Here is a 27,325-nt window from a genome sequence, read left to right on the forward strand (position 1 = left end):
AAAGTCAATGTTTTTGATTGCCTAACACGTCAAGGTTGTATTTACGCTGGCACACCAGCACACAGAAGCAAAGAATAACACATTTGGAAGAGCCCACCCACCTACCTACCTGCCTGCCTGAATGACGACAGAGCAGTAGCCCACTCCAATCATTCTGAAGTGCTTTGAGAGCCCGGTTCTGGTCCACATCCAGGTCACCATACCAAACACACTGGACTACTGCAATACAAAGAGAGCAACCAAATACACATATTACAGGTATACTCCTCCAAATATGGATTTGTTCAATTGACATCTTAAATACAATAATAAAACACAAGTCATTGGAAACTAGTCATTTGTCAGTTGGGTCATAGTTGTTACTTGACCCCTAAGCAACTGTGATGTCATTTTTAGTTGATAGTAAGTGGCAAAATGGCCGCCGCCTGAGATGGATAATTTTGCTGCTTAAGGCAACATTATACAGAATACAGAGTTGAAACGAGTTGGGCAACATTAAACACATTATTGTGAAGAACATTTTTGACTTGACGTCCACTTTAAACACGATTCCGTAATTAGCAGCAATCCTAAATTGTCAGGAGTGAGTTTTGTTACTCTCTGTCCCGAAAACAGTCAGGACCGCAAATCAAAATGTTAAACCATTTTGTAGAAATGAATGCGTGTAATCTGTTTTTGTTTTGGTTGTATGGTTCCAAATGTGTTTTTGTTGAGTTGCGTTCTGTTTTCATTGAATTTGAATGTTTTGTGCTGGCAAGCAAAACAAAATTCCTGTTTCAGTCAATAATAGATAGCAGCTAGCAGGGAGGCTTTTTTTTTTTCTTTTCTCCGGGGCAATGAGAACATTCGATTCAATTGTTACAGAAACTGTATCTTGGCCTCCTTTCTTTTGTCCCCTAGTCTGTTTTCTCACTAGTCAAACGTTCTATCTATTTATTGCTGTCCACCGAAGCATCCGTCGCTGGCCCTATTCCCAGCGAGCCTTACAAAAGCAGATTTGATTGAAAAGACAGACGAGCAATCTTTGGACTGGATCTCTTTTCAAAAATATATTATGACATAATCATGTTTTCTCCTTAAAAGCCCAGCGGAGAGCCGTCTGTCAGATTGTCCTCGTCTCTCGGCCGAGCAGAAACAGCCGTTGTGTGTTAATAGAACCCAGAGGCGCTCTGAAACCCGACTACCCATTCCGCTTTACGCGCTCAGCCAGGAGATTAAAGTCGGGAAAACATTACCGGGGGCCGGATAATTGCCCCGTGTCTCCAGCAGACAAAAGACAACGCTCGGCAATTCCCTCGGTAAATTGTCGGGAGAGGCTGAAGGATCCTTCAAGGCTGCGGCAAATTGTACGCTGCTGTCCGGCTAGCAAAGTAGCAATCTCTGGATATTATGAGCCTTGGCCGTAATGACAACTTGCACTCTGATAATGGAGTGGAGGCACCAGATAGACTTTGTGAGAACGCTTACAATAGAAAAATTACTGCCTCGCTCGCCACTTTACTTGCTTTTCGTCTGAGTTGTTTATTCTTTTTTTAATTGAAAGTGTTATGGCACGATTGCGACACTCATCCCTACTTGGGCCAGACGTGAGAGAAACACCTGCAAGCAATAGCGATCCTAATAGGTTTCTTTGGCCTCCATCCTGATTCACATTTCCGATTTGGAAGTTCAGACACTATTTTAGTCCACTAGACACAAGGTTTTACATGTGATATGCCATTATTAATGATGAGAAAGTATTGAATTTGTTTGAAATATGATTATTCTTTGTGATGTTTGGCTGGGTGGTTCTACGAGCTCATAGTCAAGCGGAGTGAGTCCATTTTGCCCTGTCGAAAATGTACACTACAACAACACTGTGTTCCACTCGACAAATATTTGCTTTGTGACTCATTTACTGGGTCCACACTAAAAAACCTGGCCTCCATTTTCAGCGTTAATACAGAAACCAGAACAGAAAGCACTTTTCCTCACTTTTCCACTGCGCGATACCAGCTCAATTTTTCTCGGCCCATGTTTCATTTCAAAACAACCTTGCAAAATATCTCCGCATCGACCTGATTGCCCAGAATCCCAAATACTAACAACAATGGCAGATCGATGGTTCCTGTCGTTACAGCTTTGCATTTGATCGAAGAAGAGCCTGAGAGCTGCGGGACAATGTCAACTGTGCAGACGCAAAACACAAGATCCATTTTTTTTTTTATATCGCTCATTAGCGTGACGGCTAACTGGAGTCCGTCCCAGCTACCATCTGCTACAGTAATTTACAAATGAATTTGTTTGGTCTTGATGTATTTATCATTTTGCTTCATTCAACAAATAGCTTTAAGTGCCCAAGGTCACATGACCATGAGCAGACAACAATCGGCTTCATTTTTATTCCACAAAATTTAATATTAATCAAAACACTGCATTTAGACTAACACATTGAGTTGACCCAGATTTGATTCTGGTTTGATGAAAACGAAACGTGTGACCATTTGCCAATCTATTCTGAAAACTGGCTCCAACCATGCTGATAACCTTGAGATGGACGGGGGACATCTCCAGCAGTTAATGAGTTGCTGTCAAGTGTTAAGGTTCTGTCCAAATTAACAGAACCCTTTGTCAGGGCTCTCCTTTGCTCAAGCACTTTCACTGGCTCACCCCCCCCCCCCCTGCAATTTTCTCTCTCTGCCTACCTGCTTCACGCTCCAGTAGCTCTGTGCTGTCTGGCTTTGGGTTCCGAGCAGCACTCATTGGTCGTGGTGCTTCATGTTTGGAATTAGCTGCTTAATGAGAACAAAAGGAATTAATTGGTGGTTTTAAGCCTAATGAGACGCTTGCTAAATTAACAGGCCTTCATCAATGGAAACAAATAAAATCTTCCAACTTGTTGTTGGGGACGATTATTGTGACAAAGCGTTTGACAAAATTATGAATAGCGGGTCAGGAGAGACCATCTGTGCTCTTTTAAAACCGTGCAGAGGGGAGTGAGGGGGGGGCTCTAAGTGATGGTGATAAGAAGGGCGATGAGAGAAAAAAGTGAGTAAAGAAAGTTGAAGGGGGGGGGGTGGGTGCATTTGCTCGCTTTATCCTCTAGCATGATACCACTGTCCAGCCATGGTTACAAAAGGAAAAAAAAACAAAAAAAACACGTGCATTAGCATGTGAAAGGTACTTGCTGTCAGACGATGGGCCCAGAAAGCCAAAGAGCTCTGATTTGGAGGGATATTTAACCTCCATTCAGCCAGCAACAAAAGCCTGGCTGTCACGCTGAGAGCTCTGCTTCAGCCTGATTGGGGCTTGCTTGCGAGGGGGGGAGAGAGGGGGCAAGAGGCCAGGAAGGGGGGAACAGCCAGGATCACAGACCTCATTTGTTCCCCCTCTTTACTTTAGCCTGTCTCTATTCCCACTGAAGAGCCGCATTTCCTCTCAACTCCCCCCCCCGCTTCCTCTTCTCTCAAAGTTGTAAATGTAGGACCAGAGGAATAAATTGGACGGGAAGGGGGAGGAGTAATACATCTCCATCACGTCCGCCGACCTTTTATTTACATCACAGTGTTGTGCACGCTCGGAATGACGCAGTGAGGAAGCTGGAGACGTGACGGAAGTGCTTATCTGCATGTGCTTGGCCCCGCCCCGGCCCCGCCCGCATTCTGGCCACCCACCCGGGCCGGTTTGTGTATGATGCTTGCTTTCCTGCGCCGAGCAAATAAACAGGCCGTGTCTTTAGGGGGGGCGGGAGGTGGCGGGCGTGCTGTCTCTGTGTTGTTTAGCTCTCTGGACGGAGATAAGGAATTCTTTGATGGGCTTGCGAGAAACGAGAGCGATTTATAGCGGCTAATCTGATTTGCACCGAGATGCTGTGGTCATTGCAAGGAGCCGTAATTACATGGAGGGAGGGATTAGGCGCACACCCCGGCAGTTCTCAACCTGTAGGGTGGTGAGATAGTTCAAGGCACGAGAACTGCTTGTTGCCGCGACAACTGCTGAGCAGTTCATGGTGCAGATTAAGCATTTTGAGGCACTGGGAAATTTGCTTTTGGAACATTCTGGTCAGGGTAAGGGAATGTTGGCGTTAGGATGGGATAGCATAAATGGGAATGTTGCCGCTTTGCATTTGTATTTTAGGGTTCTAGATGATTAAAAAATAGCATGCTGGGGAGCTCCCATACTGTTGATCTAAATGAGCTTGGAGGGTCTGCAGTGTCCTGGTTTTTAATAGTACTAGACATGTTTCTTCACCTCACAGCATTAGCAGCATTAGCTTTAGCATTAGCACACTACGGGCTGATGACAAATTTATCTTCAATCTAGGTTTCTGTTATGTAACAAGTGCATCTTAGGGAATCATAATTTATCTTTTGATACAGTATCAGCTACTTCTTGACATTTTGGGGATATACAGGATACACCCAGGACCGGTCGCCAGTCAATCGCACGGTGTAAACAAACAACCAAACTGGAATATTGACGCGATGTCGTCCTTTGAGTCACGGTTTTCTTTCTGAAACATGTTTACAGAAGCCACATCCCGTCACGTCCCATTTTGACGCGCGAGCGCTCTCAGCATTGACATTCTGCGCACGTTTTTGCCCGATTGGGCAAGGTGCACAAAGTGCATATTCAGCACCTCTCCCCTTGCCATTTATCAGCCGTGCATTTCAAATGCACAGCTGAAGAATTGCACCCTCACTTCATCCGCAGCGATGACTTCCACGCTTGGCTGGCGTTTCTAAAGCGCGCTTGGCTAATCCACTCATTGCTTTGTGCCTTCGGCGCCATCAAGCATAGGGCACCCGCTTGGATGCCCGTGCATAAATTACTGCCACACAACATAAAGCGCCGGGAGGATTTTCCTTAACGATCGCCAACGCTTTAAACGCTTCTGCTTCAACAGTCGATATTGCTCAGCCCATTCAATTATTCCGCGGCCCGTCCCTCATTAACAAAATCCTGACCTTGACACGTCTGCCCTATTTTTTTTTCTCCCCCTCCCCGACAGACTCGGCTCGCCAAACGACTCTGTTTGCTCAGATATTGGCTGGCAAATCCATGCATATTGATAAGTTGTTTGCAGTGTAATTGAAAATGTCAGTTATGAGGCCGGTGCAGACAAAGGTCGGCTCCATGAATAAAAGCTGACAGCGTTGGAGGGAAGGATGAATTCTGTTTTTATACACTTGAATGAATTTCCCCCCCCCCCCTGCCGCCCCGCCTCCTCCCCTACATGCGGGCTCATTATTTGCCCAACGGACCCGCGCTAATGACCAGAGCACATTGTTGTAAGCCTGAGCTAATTACATGGAACCACTCTACATTTTCATATAGCATCGTGCATTGGTTTGCACAAAGTTGATTGAAATTCAAATCTGCTCGCAAAGGTCAAATTGTTCATCATTCATATCTCATGGTCTGGGTAAATATCCACGGCTCCAAGATTCGATTGGATTTATGAATATTTTCATCAAATTGGTTAGGCCGTGAAGCAAAGCAGATGTCCCTTTGGGACGGCCATGCGTCGCGGATTGCACAACAATGACGTGAAACGTCCATCAAAAGAGGTCGGGCTCTGCATCTGAAGGTGGAGCGGATTTTCATTTCAATTGCTAAAAATGAAATAAATATATAGTAGCAACTAAAATGACTTCATGCAAGATGTCTATATATATATGAAGCAATCTTACCTTGGGGTGTAATTTGAGTGGTGATCTCAGAGATGAGTCAACAGATATGCCTTTGGTGTCTTCTTCTCTGAGAATGAGAAATGGAATTGATCAGTTGTACTTTATTACAGTTGCAGCTGGTGCAGAATGTGCGCTAGAAATCAAGTTGGACTATGTTCGATTGTATTTTTACAGCCCTAATATATACAATGGAAGTATTTTTTAAAAAAAATTGGATGATGAAAATTTTTCATATTTATAACTGCCTGAAATCCTTTAAAGCGCTACTCATCTCCACAGGGGAGCCATCCAGAGGTTAGCGTGCTTGCCACGATTTCAACATAAACAAAGATTTGAACCTCAGTCCCCAGGAGCCTCTGTTGGCCTTCACGGCAACTCCCCCCCCCCCCCCCTCCCCTCCGGCTGAGTAGTGACTGCCCGCTGGTCCTTTAATCGATTGCTAATGGGTTCAATTCCAACGTTGAAGAGCTGCTTGGAAGCCGGCCTTGAGACTGAATGAAGTGGAAATACCATTTGGGGCTTTATGAGCCGTTATAGTGCAGTGAGAGACCTCTATTGGGCACGCTCCGTAGCGCTGCACAGACTTGCGCACAATTGCCTGATGCTTTTTTTTGTTTTTTTCTTCTTCTTACGTTCTGTTCTCTCTTGCCGCTTTCGTCTCAGTGCGTTACATTTACACCGTGCCCTCCGGCGTTTCCATCTATTCAATCGGCAACAAAATAGCTTTGCTGCATTTTTCACAAGCCCTGATGGGATGGGGTGGGAGCTAACGACCATCTCATTTCGGTACACAGGAAGAGCCAACAGATGAATTTGATCTTGAAAGCGTCGCATTATTTCTCATTCTGTAAGTCGGGCTCACGTGTCTTTTTGATCACGCGGATGGGAATAGATGATATAATAATTGATGAAACTGCGAAGATCTTGGCCCGCAATTGCGCCGTGTGAAGATGCGGCTGCTGCTGTGCGAGAGCTTTGGCAATCTCGCCGCTTAACAGCTCTGCCCGCACAGGGTTCCGCAGTCCTCTTAAGAGCTTACTCTGGCTGAAATGCAAACCTAAGCAGCCAGCACTGCTCTACATTTCACAGCCAGTCCCAGAAGACATGTGCTCTTTGAAGCATTTCTGGGCCAGGGATACAAGTCTTGTTTGTTCAGTGCTTCTGGAGAAGGAGCCAAGCGAGGAAAAGAAATGCAAGCTTTTTTTTTTTCTTTTTCTTTCACCACTGAAGAGTAGACGTCTTAACCGAAAGCCTTGTATTGTCGCGCTTGTTGACAGATGCCTTGGTAGAAAAGGAGTAGCTACAATAGGTTGTGCGTGTCGGTTGATTTGGTAATTTGGGGTAGAGAGGCTCACGGCAATCTCAGCAGTAAAGAAATTTAATCAATTCATTGACCCTAGGTCTAACCCTAGCCCAAACCCTAGCCCTAACCCTAGCTCTAACCCTAACCTTAGCTCTAACCCTAGCACTAACCCTTTCTCTAACTCTAACCCTAGCTCTAACCCTAACCCAAGCTCTAACCCCAACCCTAGCTCTAAAGCTAACCCCAACACTAACCCTAGCTCTAACCCCAACCCTAACCCTACAATAGGTTGTGCGTGTCGGTTGATTTGGTAATTTGGGGTAGAGAGGCTCACGGCAATCTCAGCAGTGGAGAAATTTAATCAATTCATTGTTAGACCCTAGGTCTAACCCTAGCGTTAACCCTAGCTCTAACCCTAACCTTAGCTCTAACCCTAGCACTAACCCTTTCTCTAACTCTAACCCTAGCTCTAACCTTAACCCAAGCTCTAACCCCAACCCTAGCTCTAAAGCTAACCCCAACACTAACCCTAGCTCTAACCCCAACCCTAACCCTACAATAGGTTGTGCGTGTCGGTTGATTTGGTAATTTGGGGTAGAGAGGCTCACGGCAATCTCAGCAGTGGAGAAATTTAATCAATTCATTGACCCTAGGTCTAACCCTAGCGTTAACCCTAGCCCAAACCCTAGCCCTAACCCTAACCTTAGCCCTAACCCCAAGCCTAACCCTAGCTCTAACCCCAACTCTAACCCTAAACCCAACCCTAGCTCTAACTCTAACCGTTGCTCTAACCCTAATCCTAGCTCTAACTCTAGCTCTAACCCCAACCCCAACCCTAACCCTAGCTCTAACTCTAACCGTTGCTCTAACCCTAACCCTAGCTCTAACTCTTGCTCTAACCCTAACCCTAGCTCTAACCCCAACCCTAATCCAAGCTCTAACCCTATATACTATATACTATACTAACTACTCTATACCACGAAGACTTCACTAGTGTTGCAGAGAAGGAATGTACACTATATGGTTTAAAGGAGCAGCTCAAGCAAATGGACCAGATTTTTGTCGACTCCAGCTCTGACTCTGACTCAAGCTCGGACGCTGACTCCAGCTCAAACTCTGACCCTAGCCCTAACCCCTAACCTTTGTTGCAATTTTTTAGGGGTTAGGGCTATTGTTTGCAATTGTTTGGTCAATTCATAACCACCCTGAGGCAAAACGGTGATGAATCAACCCACGGCTACGTACGCCATAATCGATTCAAGAAATGTAGTCAAACATAGCCAGTTTGAGGTTTCTCGCTTCCAACGTTGGTGGTGATCTGAACTTGCTCGTTTGATCTTCTACAGTTAACAAACAAAAACCACATTAAAAAGCCGGGTGCAATCAAAGAAGCATATTTTGGTCAGCCAGCTGTATCGGGCAGCCACTAGCTCGCAAGCTAGCTAGCTAGCTACAAAGCGCATGTTTGTGTTTGCTGGCTCATCTTCCAGCAGCAAGTTGAGTATGACAGGATTGACATGCACGTTCCTAATCTTTGTCAGCGAACCTGTTTGGAGATGTAATTCACATGGTATGTCTTTTGATTCGGATTAGTCCGACCAATCCTCTTAGCCGCGGGCGGCTCAGTATAACTTATCAGTGACAAGGCCGTCTCGCGGAGCAGCACAAATCCTCATATCCACCCCTCCCAGACTTCCAACTCTTAATTCTAATCTGTCCAAATCTGATCTGAGACTTTAACTTCCAAATACGCCTTGAAAGCCGGAGCTCAAGATGAAGTTCATGCAAGGGCTTTGGATTACATAAATTGAGGTTGGGGATTTCTAGTATGGCCTCATGCTTGGAAGATAGTTGAGGGACAAACGTTCTTCATTTTGTCTCTTTGGTGTTTTAAATTAAGTGCTCATTACGCTCGGTAGCTTCGCTAATTCTTCAGTTATTCAGCGTTGGTGTGGATTTCCACAATCCATCTTTTATACTTAGAAAAGGAATTTGTCGAATTAAAAAAACCCCAAACTTGATGACATTTTTTGGACATCCGACGACGACGAAGTATTGAAACGCATGAGTCACACTGGTGATCCTTTAAGGTTCTTTATAATTCAATAAACAAGATTTAAAGTGGAGCAGGCGTGCTCCACTTTTACCGCCTCAGCCGGAAGCCCACAAAGCGGCGGCACTTATTAAACGTTGTAAGATTATGCGTTAATCTCACAGAACACATGTTGGCTGGAATAAAAGCAATTTTATTTCTGAAACAGTACTCCCCTCTCTTGATAATCTCCTCCCAGCTTCTGCTACGGAATGTAAAATGTTGGCGTGGGGTGTTTTTCGGCTGCCTATCTAAGCTCTCGCTCGCTAGTACCTGTGCCCGATTTGGACTGCACCCCGAGCCTAAAGACAAACTCGGTTCCCGGTCGCGGAGGATTTAGAGGCCGTGTACTTTGCTCTCGGTGAGACAGTGTGTGAAGATGACGATAAGCCAAAGCTGTAAATCCCAGACTCAGCTGTTTTATCGGGGCCGCGTGGCAAGCTTTAATGGAGGCGGCTCACTGTCTGAGCTTTAGCGAGAATCGCATTAAGATTCGCCTTCACCTCGACGAGGCATGTTTGTTGTCACTTTTGGATTGAATCTCATGTCGGACGACTGCTCTTCCAAGATGGAACAGTCTGGCCACATGCGAGAATGACAAAGTATTACAATCATTGTGGCAGATTTGACATTTTCCTTTTTGTGTCTAGCAAAGGGAGCAGAACTTCACCAACAAAGATGTGATCACAGAATGATTTATGTTAGAAAAAGAAAGTTTGACTATAAAGACTTGCTTCCCTTGTTTGCCACTTGAAGGAAAATGTATAAAATCTTAAATTGCCCTCAGTGGGTGAGACATTTGGCTTTGAATAACAATGCACGTTTTGCCTGAAATCACTCAGACATTTAGAAATGCGGCAAGACTAGAATATTTGAAATGGCGGCATCCAAAGAAATGATTTGCCACTTCTGCATGACATTTGACTTTGCTGTTTCTTCTTTTTTTTTTTTTTTTTTTTTTTCCTGAGAGCTTTTTGGAGAGGCTAGTTTGAGCCACCCATTCATCTATCCATTTTCTTGTTTGTCCAGGAAGTAGGCCTAATATTTTTACATCATTTAGAATGAATTAAATCTATAAATTAATCAATCCAAAAAAAAAAGTAATCAATTGCATCCCGGCATGTTTACTCAGGTGCCCGCCCGCTCTCTCGATGCAGCGCTGACTTTAACACTCTGCTGCCTCTCAGGCAAATGCCAAAACAAATCTTGTCATAATTAGCAGTAATCCTGCTCATTACCATCTGCTTAATTATCCTATTAATAGCACTTCCTGAGAGAGCTTGTTTGCCGTGCAGACAAATGTTTGTTTCCTAAATTAGCGGACAAAAAGACAGCTCCATTGTTCAAACAGCAGCTTTGACAAAGCAGAACAGGCAGGATTAACAGCACACGGAGCGAGCGGGCCAGCGGCTCATCTCCGCCTGGCACTGACAGGCGAAGGGAGGAGGCGAATGGGCCAACAACGGCACCGCTCTTCTTCTGTAAGCTGCTCTAAATGTGCATAGTCAAGTGTGTGCTAGCTAGCTAGCTAGCTAGCCGCTGGTGTTGTGGCAAAGCAGCTGGGGAATGTGACAGAATTACATCAGGCCAAAACAAAGCAAGGCGCAGGTGCCTATATGTTGTACAGCTAAGCTAGCGAGCTAGCTAGGAGACATTTAGCAAGAAGGGAAACATTGACCGTACTGCTTATCATAAAAGATATCTTGTAATTCGAGTCCAAAAATTATGAATCCCAGTTCCAACGAGCCAGAAAGAGTGCCTCATTGTACGCGGTTTTGCCAACGGCCACAGGAACCGAGCTCCCTAAAAAATGACTAACCGTTAGAACATCCTGCCAACAGTCAAGTGCTCCAAGTGATTCCATCCTCGCTTACAAGACACTAAAGTAAACTTATGACGTGCGACTCCATCTATTCTCGTAAAATTCCCGGTATAAGGGAATCGGATCCGTCTTATCCATTAAGCCTGACTTTCCAAACAAGTGGAAAGCTTTTAAAGTAAATAAGGCAAGTACTCAGGTTGAGATGAAGACCAGCCAGCGAGGCTCAGCTCAGCACAGAACCTGAGCAGGCCCGACACCTTTTCTCTGGCAGGTCTATACATTATAAATGAAAGCTCTCTCTCTCCCCTCCCCACATGTAACACACACAAACACACACACACAATGTGGCCTGCAGCTCTGTCAGCCAGCCCACTGATGTACAACACGCCGGCCGCCCTTTGTTCCCTGTACACAAACACACTTTCCACATGAATATTTTACAAGAAATTTACTCGGCGCTTGTGATTTAAAGCATTTTCTTGTTAACAACGCTGTTTTCCTCATCCCGTTGTGCTAAATTATGAAGTCAACACGTCAGAAAGAAGACATGCCGATTAGATGATACGGCTGTGCTAAAATGATTTCTGGCAAGGCAAGGCGCTCGTGACTTCCTGCACGCCGCTTGCGTGTTTCGAGTCGGAACGGTTTCCCTCAGGTCGTACTTGCGGCTATTAGTTAAGAGCACGGCGACGCGTTTAGAGCATAATGTGTGTACAGATTAGGCACTCGACGTGATATTCTCTGCCTTATTGTCGCATTTTCCTCAGATCTGTCGCGAGTGTGGAGAAATGCGCGACCGTGTGATGTCACGTGTTTGTTCTTTTTTGTCACGGAGAAGGCAAGGATCAATGGCTTTTCCTCGCAAGAGTGAAACATGACAGACATAACGAAAGGCTTTCATGAGAAATGAATGAATAATTTATAGGCTCTCTTGCTGTGCTTTGTTGTGTCGGGATTACAGAGGGCTGGATCTTGGAAACGTATGAAAGATTAATTTGCGATCTGGGACACTGCTTGCTTACAAAAGGACTAAATAATGATTTTACTGAGAGTGGCAGCGATCTGGGAACGGCTGTGATGTGTACAGGGGCCCAACATGGAAGCAGACGTGCTCACAACAACTCTGAATTATGCACTCTGACAGATATTTAGAAACTTTGTAGAAAAACTCAACGTCAGCTCTTAGAACATCATGACGACTGATTAACAGTGAAGAAATTATTTTTTTCTGATCTCAGAAGAGAAAAGTTGACTTTACCATTGTTAGCTAAGCAGAAACAAAAGGTGCCTCTAAAATTCTCAGTTTAATTCTAATATAGCAAATTGGGATTATTGTAGTTTTAGATTCTTAGATGGACGGCAGAGCTAGACACACACTTTCGTCATTGGACAATTGTTTGTCTCGTCTTCTGTGTTTCAAGAATATAAGCTGAATAGGAAAACATTGGCAATAATTGCCAGAGCACATGTGGTGTCCCTCAGGGATCGGTACCCGGACCTATACTGTTTAAATGATTTTGCAATCATCATCATCATCATCATCTAAGAGCGCATTGCGCTACAATGTGTCAAATGAATTGCATTTTTTTTTCTTGGTATGATAACATACTGCTGACTCAGCAGTAGGGATGCAAGCCTAATGAGGGTTTATCGAACATTTCCTGTCATGAACTGACTCAAACTGTAGCAGATGCATTCTTCTAATTATTTTGTCTTTGTTTAACCAGGAAAGGAAATTGTCAACAGTTGCTTACTTCTGGAGGCAATTCAATTTGCCTTTTTAAATGACGACATCATTGATGATCAAGTAATTGCTAGTTTGTTTTGTCTTGATGAGGCTTGCTGTCTAAAAGTACCTCGTATGTTTTGAAACAATGTCAGCATCAATTCACCTGGGGAGGATGGGCTGTTTTTCGCCGCTATTGCCCCAGATGGCGAGGACGCCAAGGTGGCACTGCTTGCTTTTTTTTTTTTATTATGAGCTGTGCGTATACAAAAGCAAAACATCTGGAGCCGCCATGTGGTCTCTCCATTTGGCCTCGTCTCGCGCCTCCCTTAGCCAGATGCACCCAAACAACTGTGAGCTAAACAGCATGAATGATTCATCGAGCAAAATGAGGCACAGCTCACGCCGGGGACCTGCCAACCACTTTGATGGGAAATTTGACAAAGCTATGAATATGCACAAGACATTAAGACATCGAGGAGGATTTTTTTATTTATTTTTTTAAATGATCTATGCTGGACTATTATCGACAAAGCTCACGTGGTTAAAAAAATTAAAAACAAATTTGTCAAGATTTTTTTCAGTCAGTATTTAACGACATTCAATAAAAACAAGCAGAGGCAGAAAAATGCCCTCTTTTAAAGAGCAGACGACAAAGCACAATTTAGACGTAAGGTGGTCACTGTCAATAAATGGAAGGTCTGCGAAGGAATGTATCATCAGCACTCTGACTTGCATGTTGTCGACTCAGCATCGATGCCAGCCGCTGTCTAATGAGATGAGCTCTCTCTGCTAATTAACCCGGTGCTCAATTCATCACCACACAACATGAAAACAGATACAAACAAGGACAGGAAGGATCTGCTAACTATCACAGTAGGTATTGTGTCTGACACATACAAATTATATATTTTTTTAACGCATTAATTGGTAATGTGTGCCACTTTTTCTAATGCTCCACTTTGTCCATATAGTTTTTATACACAAAATCAATATATAAGGAATCTGCAGGTTTCAATGTTCCCTTGACCCTTGAAGTTCATTTACATTACTATGGATTGCAAAATAAAGTAGAATTATTGATTGGCTGGGACTTGTGTTGACTCTGACATACTGACTTGATTGTTCTGTGAGTCTCTTGTTATGCAGAGTTTATATTGGTGTGGTTGACTGAGCCTTCTCATTAGTAGCCAGAGGCAGTTCCAAGCCAACAGGTCAAAAGGCATCACAACAAGAAAAGCCGCCTGCATTAGTATTTCAGCCAAGTGGCTCCCAAAAGACACTGAATGATCTTTGACACTGCTCTGAAGCTTAAAAAAAAAAAAAGAATAGATAGATTTGATTATTCCTGGTCCCATTTCCAGTATTCATAATTAATTTTAACATTCATAATTTGTATAGATATGAATGCACTAATTTGATTTCTCAATCGCTCTAATTCCTTTCATATAGCCCGTGTGGGAGTCAACAGTCACAAAGGAGAATTGGCTTTAATATATATATATCGATTTTGAGTAAAATGGTGACTACATTCCACATCACAATAAAACATTCATAATAGTGTTTCTCTTCCTTTATGATAACCCAAAAGTGTTAGCATTAGCATCAATAAACGAGGCTATAATTTCATTGCGATTTTTCTGAGAATCCGAAAAAAATCCTATCAAAATTGTTACGCCACGACAAAAATCACCTAATCAATCACAAGCAACATATCGCAAAAAAATGTTTTTGCGCCTTTACTTCACCGCTGCCCCGTGAGGATCAAACTGGTATTACAAGGCAAAATAACTCAGTGCACACTTATTTGCAGTCTTCCGCCTCCCTCCCCTCCCCTCCCCTCCCCTCCACTTGGCAGCACAAATGTCAGCTCTTGCACAATGAAAATCAGAGCGAGTGGGTGTGATTACCCAAGAGAGGTGCATCATGCTGTATGGCACTAGAAGCTAGCTAGCAACTGCCAATATGGATGATGTCAAAAAAACAACAGAATAGGATAGTGCAAGCAAAAAATGAGAACCATAAATGCTCATTACCTATTCAATGGCAAGCGAGCAACAAGTGTATTATTGTGTTAATGAATCATCCATCAGGGTCCGGGTTTGATCCCAGAACGGGCTTTTTCTTTCCGCTCCTAATTGCAGTCGGTATGTTCACATGGTGTTGAATGTCTTCAACTACGCCAAAACTAAACTGCGCGTGTAAAGCCACTGACGCTAATTGCAACGTGGTTAGCGTTAGCAAACAATGCTCGACGTTTTTAGATGTTGTAATGAGAGGGAAAAAGGAAATCAAACATGAGAAAGCAGGCAGCTGGCGAAAGAAGTAAGGCTCGGCGCTGAGGGACACACTTCTGTGCCCTTGTATGAAAATGACATTGTGCCCTACTGCTTGTATCTGAATCGGGTTTATTGCACTGATGGCAGCTTTCAATTTCACCCCGTTCCCCTCGGTTTTAGGACTAAGCTGCATAAAAAAGGATTAAGATGATGCTTTGAATGAGTCATCACTTTAAACTACAGATGGAGTTTACAGTTCAAAAAGGATTATGAATATTACAGAGTGAAATGGGTATTTTCCAATAGGTTTTGCTGCGCTTTATTGGAAACATACATAAAATGAAGGGATTACAGTCAAATTTAAATATGACAAGGCCTTTATTTGAATCACCTCTGAGTAATACAAATAAACTCAGCCTCGCTCAGTCTCTAGGACAAGCAAACCTGTTTAAAGAGTTGCATTGTGGAGGCGCAATGAATACAAGTCTGATGATATTTGACGTCAAAGAATATTGCGCAATGACTTTCTTTGAATAATGCAGACATGAAATGTCAGAAAAGACTGAAAAGACAGTCGGAAATAAATTGGCATTAAATGTTAGAAATGCAGGTCGGTGCTTTTGAAGGTGGTTGGGCTAGTTTGAGCTAGGTCTTCATTAAATGTAGGATTTCAAAATATAAATGGCAAAAAATTAGCGATACTCAACAAGGTTGCTCGTTCTCAATAAATGTTTAGATGAAATGAAAGATATTTGTTTGTGAGGGATTGTTATTATCGGCCGGGTCGATAACCGGTAAGCACGCGAACGGATCAATATCGTCACTCTCGGGGAACAATCTTCGCTAAGATGACGATGTATTGACTTCTCAATAGCCGCTCGTGTTTCGTAATCATTGCTGAAATTGGATTCCCGGCGCGTGTGCGTGTTTGAGTGATGTCCATATGTGCATGTGAGCGGTTGTTTATGCATGAAAAGGTCACGCATGCTTAATTGGCGGCTTAGAGGTGACACGTTTTCCATTTGTCATGCAGTATGCATACAACTGCAGTTTTTTTCCCCCAGTGTTAGCAGTATTAGAAACATTTTGGCTAGCTTGCCTCTCAATTTGGACTATTTATGTGGCAACAAAAGAGCTTAATCTTCCTTGCTATCAAATTCCAGATGACACGATTCTTGATCATCAATTATTGATAATCGATTACTCACGGCCTTTTATCGCAGAGCGTCACAGCCATGCCTCAAATTTTGAATATGACATTTACAAGCCGCATTATAGCGATGAAAACAACGACATGGTCTATTTTTCCAGCACATTCCACATGATCTCATTGATAGATAGAACGTGAGTGACAGATGCATTTGCACCTAGCTGAAAAGCAAATAGAAGCCAGCGAGCAATTTTCCCTCCTACTTGTGTCTCTCTCGTTGCGCTGAGACAAGAGAGGCGAGAGGGCCCCGTGTTAAGTGTCTTATTAGCGGGAAATGACTGCAATGTCAGAGCAGCCCAAGCTGTCACCGTGCAGCCATCTTTCCAATGAGAAGCTCTTGTCGTGGATGGAATCACATTTTGATCCTTACCACATTATTACCGTGGCGACGAAGGTCAGCACTCAGGCGCATTTAAGCGAGGAGTCAACCCTCTTGAGAGCTTATGATAATGTGTTCTCTCAATGGGAAATATTGCTCGTATTTCCAGCTTTTTTTTTTTTTTTTTTTCGTCCAATACGCCGCGGCTAATGAAGAGCCTAATGCAATGCAGCTGTGTGGGCCGCCATGGTAACCATGAATAATTCAGTCTACTTGTTCTTTGGTTTCCTGGTCTCAGGAGGGTTCTGCTTATATTGTCCATTATGACAGGCCATTATCCATCCAGCCTTCAGCCCCGCTAGCTCTCAGATGGCGCCCAGAGCCCATTTGTTACCCCTCGTGCCCCGAGTAACCTTCAACCAGCTGGAGAGAATGATTGAGACCGCGCCGTTATATAAACATGAGAGCAAGAGGTGCAAGACGTCGGGAAACCAAGAGAACCCGGCGCACGGGGGGATTCACCCAGGTCCTCCTGTTTCATTACATCTGCCTCCAAAAGCTAACGCTTGCACTTTGAATACAGATGCACAAACAGAGCACTTTTGTATTCATGCATGTCGTGGGTGTCTTGTTCTGTTTGGTAGGCGGGACGTATTTGTAGTCATGTTGGAATTGGAATATCGCAGTGGAATACCACGGCGGAGAACTTGAAATAATGTCATTATCAAGTGTACGGCACCGGCAGTAAAATGTCAATGTTTGAAGACTAGGCCTCTTTATGATTGCATTTCTCAATTCAAAATCTCACTTATTTAATATTTTCATAAGGCTACATAGATTTGACCACATTTTGAACATGGAATACATTTTACTTGACTGTGACAGTTTTTATACAGCGTACAGGGTTTCCGGCGGGTTTTGCGATCCCTAATTAGGGTTTCAAACGAGGGTTAGGGTTTCCGCCGAGGGTTTTAAAGCGCGGTTAGGGTTCCCAACCAGGTTTTAAAACTAGGGTTAGGGTTTCCGACGAGGGTTTGGGGCTACTTTTAGGGTTTCCAGGATTAGGGTTTCCGACTGGGCTTTCAAACTAGGGTTAGGGTTTCCGGCGGGTTTTGCGATCCCTAATTAGGGTTTCAAACGAGGGTTAGGGTTTCCGCCGAGGGTTTTAAAGCGCGGTTAGGGTTCCCAACCAGGTTTTAAAACTAGGGTTAGGGTTTCCGACGAGGGTTTGGGGCTACCTTTAGGGTTTCCAGGATTAGGGTTTCCGACTGGGCTTTCAAACTAGGGTTAGGGTTTCCGGCTAGGGTTTCCGGCGGGTTTTGCGATCCCTAATTAGGGTTTCAAACGAGGGTTAGGGTTTCCGCCGAGGGTTTTAAAGCGCGGTTAGGGTTCCCAACCAGGTTTTAAAACTAGGGTTAGGGTTTCCGACGAGGGTTTGGGGCTACTTTTAGGGTTTCCAGGATTAGGGTTTCCGACTGGGCTTTCAAACTAGGGTTAGGGTTTCCGGCTAGGGTTTCCGGCGGGTTTTGCGATCCCTAATTAGGGTTTCAAACGAGGGTTAGGGTTTCCGCCGAGGGTTTTAAAGCGCGGTTAGGGTTCCCAACCAGGTTTTAAAACTAGGGTTAGGGTTTCCGACGAGGGTTTGGGGCTACCTTTAGGGTTTCCAGGATTAGGGTTTCCGACTGGGCTTTCAAACTAGGGTTAGGGTTTCCGGCTAGGGTTTCCGGCGGGTTTTGCGATCCCTAATTAGGGTTTCAAACGAGGGTTAGGGTTTCCGCCGAGGGTTTTAAAGCGCGGTTAGGGTTCCCAACCAGGTTTTAAAACTAGGGTTAGGGTTTCCGACGAGGGTTTGGGGCTACTTTTAGGGTTTCCAGGATTAGGGTTTCCGACTGGGCTTTCAAACTAGGGTTAGGGTTTCCGGCTAGGGTTTCCGGCGGGTTTTGCGATCCCTAATTAGGGTTTCAAACGAGGGTTAGGGTTTCCGCCGAGGGTTTTAAAGCGCGGTTAGGGTTCCCAACCAGGTTTTAAAACTAGGGTTAGGGTTTCCGACGAGGGTTTGGGGCTACTTTTAGGGTTTCCAGGATTAGGGTTTCCGACTGGGCTTTCAAACTAGGGTTAGGGTTTCCGGCGGGTTTTGCGATCCCTAATTAGGGTTTCAAACGAGGGTTAGGGTTTCCGCCGAGGGTTTTAAAGCGCGGTTAGGGTTCCCAACCAGGTTTTAAAACTAGGGTTAGGGTTTCCGACGAGGGTTTGGGGCTACTTTTAGGGTTTCCAGGATTAGGGTTTCCGACTGGGCTTTCAAACTAGGGTTAGGGTTTCCGGCGGGTTTTGCGATCCCTAATTAGGGTTTCAAACGAGGGTTAGGGTTTCCGCCGAGGGTTTTAAAGCGCGGTTAGGGTTCCCAACCAGGTTTTAAAACTAGGGTTAGGGTTTCCGACGAGGGTTTGGGGCTACCTTTAGGGTTTCCAGGATTAGGGTTTCCGACTGGGCTTTCAAACTAGGGTTAGGGTTTCCGGCTAGGGTTTCCGGCGGGTTTTGCGATCCCTAATTAGGGTTTCAAACGAGGGTTAGGGTTTCCGCCGAGGGTTTTAAAGCGCGGTTAGGATTCCCAACCAGGTTTTAAAACTAGGGTTAGGGTTTCCGACGAGGGTTTGGGGCTACTTTTAGGGTTTCCAGGATTAGGGTTTCCGACTGGGCTTTCAAACTAGGGTTAGGGTTTCCGGCTAGGGTTTCCGGCGGGTTTTGCGATCCCTAATTAGGGTTTCAAACGAGGGTTAGGGTTTCCGCCGAGGGTTTTAAAGCGCGGTTAGGGTTCTCAACCAGGTTTTAAAACTAGGGTTAGGGTTTCCGACGAGGGTTTGGGGCTACTTTTAGGGTTTCCAGGATTAGGGTTTCCGACTGGGCTTTCAAACTAGGGTTAGGGTTTCCGGCTAGGGTTTCCGGCTAGGGTTTCCGGCTAGGGTTTCCGGCGGGTTTTGCGATCCCTAATTAGGGTTTCAAACGAGGGTTAGGGTTTCCGCCGAGGGTTTTAAAGCGCGGTTAGGGTTCCCAACCAGGTTTTAAAACTAGGGTTAGGGTTTCCGACGAGGGTTTGGGGCTACTTTTAGGGTTTCCAGGATTAGGGTTTCCGACTGGGCTTTCAAACTAGGGTTAGGGTTTCCGGCTAGGGTTTCCGGCGGGTTTTGCGATCCCTAATTAGGGTTTCAAACGAGGGTTAGGGTTTCCGCCGAGGGTTTTAAAGCGCGGTTAGGGTTCCCAACCAGGTTTTAAAACTAGGGTTAGGGTTTCCGACGAGGGTTTGGGGCTACTTTTAGGGTTTCCAGGATTAGGGTTTCCGACTGGGCTTTCAAACTAGGGTTAGGGTTTCCGGCTAGGGTTTCCGGCGGGTTTTGCGATCCCTAATTAGGGTTTCAAACGAGGGTTAGGGTTTCCGCCGAGGGTTTTAAAGCGCGGTTAGGGTTCTCAACCAGGTTTTAAAACTAGGGTTAGGGTTTCCGACGAGGGTTTGGGGCTACTTTTAGGGTTTCCAGGATTAGGGTTTCCGACTGGGCTTTCAAACTAGGGTTAGGGTTTCCGGCTAGGGTTTCCGGCTAGGGTTTCCGGCGGGTTTTGCGATCCCTAATTAGGGTTTCAAACGAGGGTTAGGGTTTCCGCCGAGGGTTTTAAAGCGCGGTTAGGGTTCTCAACCAGGTTTTAAAACTAGGGTTAGGGTTTCCGACGAGGGTTTGGGGCTACTTTTAGGGTTTCCAGGATTAGGGTTTCCGACTGGGCTTTCAAACTAGGGTTAGGGTTTCCGGCTAGGGTTTCCGGCTAGGGTTTCCGGCGGGTTTTGCGATCCCTAATTAGGGTTTCAAACGAGGGTTAGGGTTTCCGCCGAGGGTTTTAAAGCGCGGTTAGGGTTCCCAACCAGGTTTTAAAACTAGGGTTAGGGTTTCCGACGAGGGTTTGGGGCTACTTTTAGGGTTTCCAGGATTAGGGTTTCCGACTGGGCTTTCAAACTAGGGTTAGGGTTTCCGGCTAGGGTTTCCGGCGGGTTTTGCGATCCCTAATTAGGGTTTCAAACGAGGGTTAGGGTTTCCGCCGAGGGTTTTAAAGCGCGGTTAGGGTTCCCAACCAGGTTTTAAAACTAGGGTTAGGGTTTCCGACGAGGGTTTGGGGCTACTTTTAGGGTTTCCAGGATTAGGGTTTCCGACTGGGCTTTCAAACTAGGGTTAGGGTTTCCGGCTAGGGTTTCCGGCGGGTTTTGCGATCCCTAATTAGGGTTTCAAACGAGGGTTAGGGTTTCCGCCGAGGGTTTTAAAGCGCGGTTAGGGTTCCCAACCAGGTTTTAAAACTAGGGTTAGGGTTTCCGACGAGGGTTTGGGGCTACTTTTAGGGTTTCCAGGATTAGGGTTTCCGACTGGGCTTTCAAACTAGGGTTAGGGTTTCCGGCTAGGGTTTCCGGCTAGGGTTTCCGGCGGGTTTTGCGATCCCTAATTAGGGTTTCAAACGAGGGTTAGGGTTTCCGCCGAGGGTTTTAAAGCGCGGTTAGGGTTCCCAACCAGGTTTTAAAACTAGGGTTAGGGTTTCCGACGAGGGTTTGGGGCTACTTTTAGGGTTTCCAGGATTAGGGTTTCCGACTGGGCTTTCAAACTAGGGTTAGGGTTTCCGGCTAGGGTTTCCGGCGGGTTTTGCGATCCCTAATTAGGGTTTCAAACGAGGGTTAGGGTTTCCGCCGAGGGTTTTAAAGCGCGGTTAGGGTTCCCAACCAGGTTTTAAAACTAGGGTTAGGGTTTCCGACGAGGGTTTGGGGCTACTTTTAGGGTTTCCAGGATTAGGGTTTCCGACTGGGCTTTCAAACTAGGGTTAGGGTTTCCGGCTAGGGTTTCCGGCTAGGGTTTCCGGCGGGTTTTGCGATCCCTAATTAGGGTTTCAAACGAGGGTTAGGGTTTCCGCCGAGGGTTTTAAAGCGCGGTTAGGGTTCTCAACCAGGTTTTAAAACTAGGGTTAGGGTTTCCGACGAGGGTTTGGGGCTACTTTTAGGGTTTCCAGGATTAGGGTTTCCGACTGGGCTTTCAAACTAGGGTTAGGGTTTCCGGCTAGGGTTTCCGGCTAGGGTTTCCGGCGGGTTTTGCGATCCCTAATTAGGGTTTCAAACGAGGGTTAGGGTTTCCGCCGAGGGTTTTAAAGCGCGGTTAGGGTTCCCAACCAGGTTTTAAAACTAGGGTTAGGGTTTCCGACGAGGGTTTGGGGCTACTTTTAGGGTTTCCAGGATTAGGGTTTCCGACTGGGCTTTCAAACTAGGGTTAGGGTTTCCGGCTAGGGTTTCCGGCGGGTTTTGCGATCCCTAATTAGGGTTTCAAACGAGGGTTAGGGTTTCCGCCGAGGGTTTTAAAGCGCGGTTAGGGTTCCCAACCAGGTTTTAAAACTAGGGTTAGGGTTTCCGACGAGGGTTTGGGGCTACTTTTAGGGTTTCCAGGATTAGGGTTTCCGACTGGGCTTTCAAACTAGGGTTAGGGTTTCCGGCTAGGGTTTCCGGCGGGTTTTGCGATCCCTAATTAGGGTTTCAAACGAGGGTTAGGGTTTCCGCCGAGGGTTTTAAAGCGCGGTTAGGGTTCCCAACCAGGTTTTAAAACTAGGGTTAGGGTTTCCGACGAGGGTTTGGGGCTACTTTTAGGGTTTCCAGGATTAGGGTTTCCGACTGGGCTTTCAAACTAGGGTTAGGGTTTCCGGCTAGGGTTTCCGGCGGGTTTTGCGATCCCTAATTAGGGTTTCAAACGAGGGTTAGGGTTTCCGCCGAGGGTTTTAAAGCGCGGTTAGGGTTCCCAACCAGGTTTTAAAACTAGGGTTAGGGTTTCCGACGAGGGTTTGGGGCTACTTTTAGGGTTTCCAGGATTAGGGTTTCCGACTGGGCTTTCAAACTAGGGTTAGGGTTTCCGGCTAGGGTTTCCGGCGGGTTTTGCGATCCCTAATTAGGGTTTCAAACGAGGGTTAGGGTTTCCGCCGAGGGTTTTAAAGCGCGGAACCCTCGTCGGAAACCCTAACCCTAGTTTTAAAACCTGGTTTAAAACCCCTACTATTTAAATTATTAATTATTATATTATATTAAAATAAACATCTTACTTTTAAAATGCATTTAATTTTATTTTATTTGATCAGACCTTGTTAAGTTGTTACGTGTTGTAACGTCATCTCACGGGCCAGACAGAATAGATGGCGGGCCAAAATTGGCCCGCAGGCCCTTACAATCACAGCCAAAAGAAATGAAGTAAAGGATCTCAGAATACATTAGACTCAAAATGATTGGATTTGGTCCGGAGCGTAATCAATATTGGAGCAGCCGGTTGACGAGGTGTGATGCATTTGATCTAGTCATTAAGACCGACAGGAAGCTCCGTGCCCCCCGCTACCTCGGCCATCTCAAATCAATGTCTGCGGTGGCTCTTAAATCAATGAGCGTGTAGCATCTCAGAGCCTCATCAGTGGAGTAGAGCGTTGAGGAGGGAGGAAGGGAGATCGACATTTGGTCGAAACGGGGCGGGGCCTTCCACCGTTCATTGCCTACATCTCAATATTCAGGTAATTGTCGACTTTCGATGATCGGAGCTCGGACCACCCTGAACCTGCGTCACGCTCGGGCTCAGCTGCTGTCATGGCTGATATTTAGCAGAGGGGAATTGAGACTGATGTTTGTGTTCTTGTGATTCCAGGCCAGCCGTTCTCCCTCCCAAGGGCAGGGCACGGTAATCAGGGTCGTGATATCATCCCTTGGGTGGGAGGAGGAAGGAGCAGAGGGGGGGGGGGGGGGGGGGGGGGGGGTTCTGTGGGGCTGATCTACGGGGCAGATATATTTATCTAGGTAATGAGAGCCCAAACACCGCGCCTCTGCGGGGAGGGCCGGGGACATGGCCTATTGCGCCGGGAGACGCGGCGGTGCCATGGCAGCGCGGTCCCCGTGCTGCTCATTAAACTTCCATCAGCATGTGGTCACCATGTTCCCGCCTGGCCCCCAAAGTGCCCGTTATTAATTCATGAAAGCACAGCGCACATGTGATTGAGTCTCACGAGCGGTGAGGCGGTGAGATGGGGGAAATATTGTCTGTGTCTCAACAGCCAACCTTCAACCGAACCCCCTCCCTCGCCTTCCCTCTGGCGGTGTGGTCTTGGGCGTGGAAAAAAAACGTAGACATAGATACGCGGTGTTGTGAAACATTAATAGGCCTAGTTGTAGTTTTTTCTATAGCTGCAAAGAGAGTAATGCAGGTCACGCGTGTGTGTGTGCGCACACTCTTATGAATCAGTATACTCGGAAGCTCTTTAGCAAAAGCTGGTGGAGGAGGTTGAGCATTGTCGAAGCATTTCTGTTTGAATATATTATAAAGGTGTTGTTTGTAGAATTCTTACCTCGTCTATATGTTGAGCCAACTGCTTTTTATCTTTGCTCCACAGACGTGATTTCTTATGTTTGGGAATCCCCGCTTCATTTGGCCTGGATATGGATTGCTGCAATTGAATTTAAAACATTAGCTCCGGGATAATAATGGTTGCTACAGAGAAAATCTAGGAAATGCATTTTGGTCGTTAGAGCGTGGAGGGATGGGACTAATGGTGCGCGGGGGTGGAGGCAGGAAAAGATGAAAAGCATTTTTAGGATGAATGGGCGACAGGGAACGAACGGGTGAGAGTGAGGGGAAGTGAACTCTAAGAAGGAGACGGCGACAGGGAGGAGAGCGCTGCTACATGATTTCAAATGAACCATTATTGTAGACTGTGACATGTATTATGTCTCCCGAGGCTGCGAATCTTGAGCTCATTTTCACCGAGGAGAAGCCAATATGAGTCCACTGTCACAGTCTGAATGCTTACAGCTGGCTTGAGCTCCTCATCTTTGGGCCAATTATAACTCCCCTTCTAGCAAATCCTCAGCCCGGCCGCCGGCTCCTCCAGGCAAATCTGGTCATGCAAAGCTTATTGTTAGCACCACTCCATGTCCAATTAACAAAACGTTCCTTTCCGTTCCTCTCGTCCAGCCAAACTGTTAAGCGCCGGCGCGCTTTATTAACATGATGATAATGGCGACGGGGGCGCGTTGCTATCATTATACGCGTGCACGTCATTGGATAAAAAAAATCATATAGCAATTTTCGTACAAGTGGGGGGATTCAGTTATTCTAATTAAGCAAGCCATCAAGGGATAATTTATTCCTACCTCACCGAAACTGGACATAGATATTATCTTAATTCCTTTTGGAGAACTTCTCATCCATCATCACTTTATATCTTCTCTTCCGACATGAATTCAGTCGTTATTTGAGTCAGGCTCATCTCTTAATTGGCGGTTTGAGGTACTCAAGATTAGACAGAGAATGAAATTGAGGTTGTCCCGCGCAAGACAAATGAATCCATAAGACGGCTAAGCTTGTATGAATAAACCAAAGCGAGAAGTAGTAGCTCATGTTTACTATGTTGACAATGTGACAAGCGGCGATAATAATATGCCGCTGCCCCGCCTCCCCCGGGGAGGATCTTTGTCAGATGCCATCCTCATTGTGTAATTAATAAAAGAGAGTGAAAATGCTCATCTCTTATTTACTGCCATACTAACTGAAAGCTTTACGATTTTGGACGAGTGTGTGCTATCATTATCAGAAGCGTGAAACTGTTAAGTGTGTAATAACAGACAAAGATTTACAGTGCGATGAAGTCATAATTATAATCTTGAGTTTGGATCAAGTAAGCCTGTTTTATAACTAAAAATGATGACAAACATTGTTTCCACATGACAACTAGACTGTTTCTTGGCCACTTCTTCTGACTCACATTTTCATGAAATATAAAAAATTTAGTAATGGAACATTTGCTGGTATATGAAAAAAAAAAAGGTATAATGGCACAGTGGAAATTCTTTAATTGTACCCTTATTTATGCCTTAAATAAAGATAAATAATGTAAATTGGCAGTGAATTCAACAGAGCCTCCTTGAAGAGAACATTGGATTCCAAAGCAGGCACAATATGTACCTGCTCTCGCTTGGCGAAACAGTAGCACTCGCTAATGCGCTGCGCTAAGTGAAGTAGCAAGTACGAACCGATGATATCCCAGCAGAGGAACAGATGGCGTGGCCGCAAAAGTACAAGGTGTGCACTTTTGCAGCACATTCACCACGAGGGAGGGGCACGTCTCAATTCCATGAATGAATGTGCTCTGGAATTAAAGCTTAAGAGACTGGCTTAATGTAGATAAACAAAAAACAAAAAAAGGAAGGTCAGACTGGCCTCGATAAAAGATCAAGTTTCTTTTCGCCAAATCTCCGTCTCACCTTGTATAAATTAAGCAGTTAGTATCACTGTAGCGACTCGAGACTGCAGTCTTCGCTGCTCTGCTAATTTGAACCAGTCGATTTGACCGATGGTCTGTGACGCAAGTCGATCACAGCCAGACAGCTGCACAATCTTTCCCGTGCAAGGTGGCGGTGAACAGAGCGGAGCCCCTCCCCCTTCGAGTGCGGCTCTCCGGGCCTCTTCACCGGTAATTTAACCGTATGTGAGAGAATCGTTGTCCATCAATGTTCGGCACATCAGCACTTGAAATTGACTGTGAGAATATGCGATAGTGTGTCAGCTATTGATGGGAGGGTTGGCTTGGGATCTACAAAAATGAGCCGTCGGAATATTACTTCATGAATGATATCTCGAGGTTTAGAGTTATTTGTTTTTATCAAACCTTTCACTGTGTGTCGATGGAAAACGAAGAAGTCGGGACAGTCAATTCTCCTTCGAGGCGGGTTTCTAATAACTGTATTTTGCTGGAACATTTGTTTATATTGGATGTATTATGGACTACAAGATGGCCACCATAAGATTACGCTGAGGAGTTGACTTCAGGTGATAACAACCGTGAAGCGCTACACTGTTCAAAATTATTTTCAGGACTTTGGTTCTTCTATCATGGACAAGTGCATTTTGCATTTAAATAGTGTTATTATGTCATGTGTAACCAATTTTGAGCTTTTGGTCAAATGTGGTTTTAATATTCAGTATAACAAACGATTTGTAATTGTATAGCGTGCTAGCTAATTTTATTTCCTGTGTACTGTACATGGCATTTGTTTATTTGCCCAATGGGGAGGACGGACTGCATATGGAAGGTTACTGTGACATTTCTCAATAGCGCTCTAATCTGAGCTAACGCACTTAAACAATGTAGCACCTGATTGTTGCTTTATCCCGTGGTCACTGAGGCCTGTCGTGCGAACGCCGCGTCAGTCACGTGGGGGCTTTATTGAAGCTCTGCTATTGGTTACAAAACGAACAAGCTTCTCTTTTGATTGGAGGGGCTCACAGATATATATTTTTTTTACACGTTCCCGCCGCCGCCACTCCCCTTAAGCCCACCAGAGCGCCTCGTGACAGAGGAGTCGCCCGAGCAGCTGGGGTTAGCCATACTTGTCAGCAAGCCGATCATGTATCCTCGAAAGCCGCTCCCTGCCACGTCCTCCGACAGCAAGCATCAACCGATTATCGCCACTGCGGCGGTAAAAGAAACCCACTTTGGCAGAGGCGGGCTCATGGCCTGCGAGGAATGCTGATATTGAGTAACCAACACTTCATCCACGGGTTCTGTTACCCTCGCCTTGAGAGCACACCGCAAGCCAGATGCCCTGACACATTAGCAACCTGTTTAAGGTTAAGGGATCAAATCATAGCCACATTTATAAATTGCATCACGCAGCTATAAAAGACGTTAAAGTGTTTGTACGATGCGACTGAACTTTATCGCCCCTTTTGACGAACGGAAAAGGAGCCTCTCGGAAAGATGAATAAGATTCTGACGACATACGACACTATTAGCTAGCGGCTCATGAACGCAAACGACTTCTCCTCAATAAAGTGATTCGTTGATGTATTTGACTAACTTATATTG

At 45.4% G+C, this 27,325-nt stretch overlaps 1 long non-coding RNA gene across 3 annotated transcripts in view; it reads right to left on the reverse strand.

The window, feature by feature from the left end:
- The window catches only part of LOC147055505 (uncharacterized), a 44,180-nt gene that overhangs the window by 865 nt on the left and 15,990 nt on the right, over positions 1-27,325 (reverse strand). Inside the window, exons 3-6 of one of the 3 annotated variants that reach the window (XR_015066350.1) lie at positions 23,807-23,905; positions 5,673-5,739; positions 2,685-2,771; positions 110-219 (exon numbers count right to left, since the gene is read on the reverse strand). This is a non-coding gene — a long non-coding RNA (uncharacterized LOC147055505). Of the gene's footprint in view, positions 1-109; positions 220-2,684; positions 2,775-5,672; positions 5,740-23,806; positions 23,906-27,325 lie in introns of all 3 variants that reach the window. The other 2 variants (XR_015066351.1, XR_015066349.1) reach the window with 2 other exon arrangements.

This window comes from Syngnathus leptorhynchus, chromosome 6, assembly GCF_054491065.1.
Source record: "Syngnathus leptorhynchus isolate UIUO chromosome 6, UIUO_Slep, whole genome shotgun sequence".
Classification (NCBI taxonomy): domain Eukaryota; kingdom Metazoa; phylum Chordata; class Actinopteri; order Syngnathiformes; family Syngnathidae; genus Syngnathus; species Syngnathus leptorhynchus.